The following is a 4,870-nucleotide window of genomic DNA, read 5'->3' on the forward strand; positions in this document are numbered from 1 at the left end:
CACTTCTTTTAGATTACCTTCTAATCCATTCACCTTAGATTGTTCATCCTCTTTAGCACTTCCTTGAAAATCACGTCGTTTCTACCATCACTCTTTACATGTCTGATAATAGTAGAAAGAGTTTCTTTAGATATTCGACTCTTAATAATGAAGCACCAACGAAGTTAAATAAATGTATATAAATCGCTTAGTTACGACGTATTTTATACTAAACACGGCTTTGTTGTTACAAGATACAGTATTTTTAATATATAAGTTCTTTCGAGTGGATTGTCTTTAACTAAGACTTAACGTTAGCTGCTTAAATCTCGAGGTTATAACTGTGATTTACTTAAATAGGTTGTTTAGTCTCTGCTTCTCCACTATGTAAAAATATTTCATAGCCAATGAGAGGGACTCCCCCCTCATTTTTAGAAATATATATAAATTTCTTTAGAACATTTTTAATTATTACGGGTGTGCGAGAATACACTGCAGCAACTGGTGACCAGACGCGTATGTGGACGACTGCAACATGTAGTCGATATTGTTGTCTTCGTTTCTGACCGCCTGGGGGCGCTATTGATGGTGCATTACCTTACGAAGGTAAGTAATATTGGCACAGGGATTTACTCTCTTCATGAGAAGAACGTAGAAGAGAGTATCGGTGTAAACCTCCATCCTGGCAGGTTAAAAAGGTGAGAAGCTCTGAGACATTCAGAACAAAGCAGGCTAAAAGTGTTAAAGAGACAACAGACTCTGAGAAAATTACGAACTCGGTGAGTACGTAAACCTGTTGAATCTTTAAATAATCAAAATTGTATTAAATTATTGAAAACAATAGGAAACAATATTACTTTTAATGCATTGAATATTCGTCATTGATAATTCGTCATCAAATGTATTGACTTAGTCATAGAATACATGATCGTGGTTTTTGAAACTCTGTTTTTTACAAGGTCACCAATTCAAAAATTGGTTTTTAGCGCAAATCTGCATGCGCTGCATCCATCGCGAAGATTGAAATATGAGTTGAAAACACCAATCCTTTTACTACTGAACGAAGCATAATAGGAAGGGTATAGATACTACACCTAAAACTCGAAATCAAAATACAATAAAGTTGAAGCATAAGAATAAGTAACGCTTAATATATATGTATACGCTATAAATAAATTGATATGTATATATACACATATATCTGCTTGGCATTGACTTCATGCAAGTTTCAAATCATTAATATTTTCTTTACTATTCTTTTTGAATACCATTTTGAGTAAGGTTTAAAACATGGTTAAAAACGATAAAATGTACTTAGACCTTCACTAGTTCACTTTTTTTTTTAAACTCTAAATCACACGCTTTATTTGTAGCGAATTGTGTTGCTAGAGTAAAAACCTTACTTATACTTCTTACAAATTAGTATCCATATATCCTAAAGCCATCTGGCTCCGTTAGGTGTCTATAGAAAGTTCCACATTAAATATAATGCTTAATTCACTAAAAACAAACTGAAGAAGTAAAATTCACACATTTTTAAAACCAAAATTCAAAAAACAAAATTTGTTTAATGATGTTTTTTTATTTAAGGGATAAAATCCAATAATTAAAAATGCATCAAAATATTTTATATTTAATTTACGTTAATGAGAAACATCGGAATATGTTAATTGACTCCTTCTAACTTGAATTTATCGAGAATATCGATCTATGTGTGTGTGTGTTAAGTAACTCTACTTAACTGAGAATGTCAATAATAACTATTGTCTAAGTTTATAGTACTGACAATTTCGTACTAGTTAATTCACTAAATTTGGTTATCTTTGTATATTTTCTCTGTCGACAACATCGTATGAACTCATTATATAGTTCTACTAGTCGAACCTAAGTTCACTGAGACTAATTCAGTTAATCTAACTTGAATTAATAGCCTATGTTATCATTAATAAATCCCATTAGTCTTGCTTAGGCTTATAAATGATATCGATATTCTTGTGGGTTCATTAACTCATTTCTTAATTTATTAATTTCGTAATCTAACTTGAATTCGCTGAGAATATCGGTTTATATTCGTTTAAGAATCCCGTTAGTCTAACTTAGAACCATCAAAGTATCGGTAAGTAATTCTTGTAATCTAGATTAACGTCGTCAATATTCTTCTGTGCATCTGACAGTTTACTCTAACTGTCCATAGGTTTTATCTAGTCAGCTTTGACTTACGACGTAAACTCTGCGATAAAATATAACTGATATGTCAAACGTAATGTCCTTGGTTTTAGTTAAGCATGAAAATATATCATTACAGCAAAGAAAGTCTATGTCTGTCAATATGTTTGTTTCAGTTAAACGTGGAAATATGTATATCACAACAGCAAAGCAAGTTTATGTCCGTTAATACGTTAAACATGGAAATATGTAAATCATAACAGCAAAGAAAATATACTGTTTGTAATAATTCAGTATTACTTTTCGTATTTATGAATATCGTGCAAAACCTGTCTGAACTAAGCAACCCAAAACCATAATTTTCCAAAAAATATTTTGTTTACAGGTTGAAACAAAACTCGTCTCCTGTAGAAGTTATTTGTTGCCTCTGCTCTAAGCTCATACTGGAATAAATGTAGCTGTACTTTCCCATAAATTATAGGAGAACAATTATGGCATTAGATTAGTACGAAAGCATTTCATTGCACTATTCTAACTATTATAATGATACCGTGAGGGATTAGGCTGCTATGACTTTCCACTTGTCCAAATAGAAGTCGAGTGGATCAAAATATTTTAACAAATAAGCTGTGAAAAAAGAAGGAATGGAATGTTAGTTTCTTCGTAAAAGAAGATATTTTTCTCGGTATGTCTTTAAATTAATTGATAAATAATGAATGCTAAATAAATGATAATTAACTTTATATTGTGTATATATATATATATATATATCCAAAATATGAAATAAATAAATTAATATATATATATATTTATATGTGTGTGTAAATATATACATATGTGTGTATATATATATATATATATGTGTGTTTGTGTGTGTGATCTGGCTAGAAATAACATTACAGCTGACAGATTTTAAATAAATATCAGTTATGTATTATATTGTGGTTAACTTGGGAGCTTTGACATTATTATTAACCTTTAGTAGTTAGAGCTTTTTTTACAGATACAGTTGAAGCTGCTTTCTTTGAACTGAATATTGGTTAGATATGAAATTGTGGCTAATTGATGAGCTTTGACACTACTGTCTTGCAAAGTCATTTAACAAAGTTGAAGAAGTTACTGCTTATGTAGATCAAAATACGATGTTGACTTCGTGTAACTCGATTTTCAGAAAGTATTTGACCAGGTGTCCTATAAAAGTCTTGTTAAAAAGGTATCTATGTAGGAGTGGAGAACAGGGTGTCTCATTGGATAGAAAATTGGCAAGATGGAAAGAAAGCAGAGTATTGTTGTAAATAGAGCTCACTCAAGCTGGATTCATGTCATAAGTGGGGTACTTAGGGCTCAGTATTAGGACTATTGCCCTTCTTGATTTACATCAATGGCATAGATGAAGTAATGGTAAAAAAAATGGCCGCGTGTAATGCTCTTCAGCCAACGGCTATAGATGTACAAGAATTGATCAAACTTTTAATCCTGGGGAATAAAAGCGCTTCCAACCAACTGAAGCTTTTAAAGAATATAGCATTTCGAACCTGGTGATCCTTTTAATATATATGTATGTAGGCAAAGATAGAATTAACTTTATTTTCTGGAAATAATACTTGAGAGTATATTTCGATATCTACATTATTCTATGGCATAAACCGGTTGATAAATGTGTATATTTTTAATGACTTGGGTTTTAAGAAATGTTTTCGTTATAAACGTCATTAGATTACATGTTATTGCTTGTACTTGTTTTTGATTGTTTACATTTCGTATGTTAAAACTTACATTATTAGAACTATGTTAAGCCACGTTATCTACATGTGTTAGAAACAGTAGGGTTCGGAAAGCCAAATAGAGGCTAAAATGTTCATCAAGGGATATGTGCTAAGATATCATTATTTATTTTTTAAATTAGTAGCCTTTCTGACACAATAATGACAATGAGTTGAGAACGAGATCTTATCCGACTAGCAAATGATGTGTGATACAAACACATGGCACTTTTATAAATTAACGCTTGCATTCACATCTTACTTAAAATGATGTATTATTTGAGTTTTAAAATTTATTTTACATCATTTGGTGACAATTAAAACTTTCAAATAGCCAATGAAAACAGAATCCAAAATTTGACTAAATAAGTTCAATGACATTCAAATATGTTGGTTGGTTGGATCAGGTTGATATTAAAAAAAAAATAATAAGAACAGAAAACTAACAAGGTAAGAGTGAGATTTTTCCTGTTTTGTCCGCGTTTGAGGAAATTCTCCAGAATATTTAATGGTAGTATACTGACCTCTGACACCTTTGTAATTTCGAGAGATCCAGAATTAGTATTTCTACATTATTTCATAGACATAATAATACTTTTTTTAGATGAAACTAAAGAAGATATTTGTCTGTGAATCTTGCATATATATTTCTTTTTTCATTTGAATTTCTTTCGGAATGAATAAAAGTACGATATTTATTATGTTGAATTTATTTTAATTATACTGATTCAAAATAAAATAAACTGTATCGATCCAGCTATGTCTTCTTTCGCTCTTCAACTAGATTGAACGCATTCTTTAGCAATTAATTCACGTTTTTCCAATCACAATTTAGAAATAGAATATTGTTTTCAAAACAAACGTTTAAAAAATCTTGACTAAAGAGCACTTGACTGTTTGTAGTCAAAATCTTTAAATTTTGTTTAGTTTGTATTTCGCGCAAAGCTACACGAAGGCTATCT

At 30.6% G+C, this 4,870-nt stretch overlaps 1 protein-coding gene across 3 annotated transcripts in view; it reads left to right on the forward strand.

The window, feature by feature from the left end:
- Positions 1 to 626: 626 nt before the first annotated feature.
- LOC106473700 (SCY1-like protein 2) overlaps positions 627 to 4,870 on the forward strand; it is a 263,864-nt gene continuing 259,620 nt past the window's right edge. For 2 of the 3 annotated variants that reach the window (XM_022403153.1, XM_022403159.1), the window contains exon 1: positions 645 to 758. The gene's annotated coding sequence lies outside the window, so the exon portion shown is untranslated. Of the gene's footprint in view, positions 759 to 4,870 lie in introns of all 3 variants that reach the window. The other variant, XM_022403165.1, reaches the window with a different exon arrangement.

The sequence above is a fragment of the Limulus polyphemus genome, unplaced genomic scaffold, assembly GCF_000517525.1.
Source record: "Limulus polyphemus unplaced genomic scaffold, Limulus_polyphemus-2.1.2 Scaffold133, whole genome shotgun sequence".
Taxonomy (NCBI): Eukaryota; Metazoa; Arthropoda; class Merostomata; order Xiphosura; family Limulidae; genus Limulus; species Limulus polyphemus.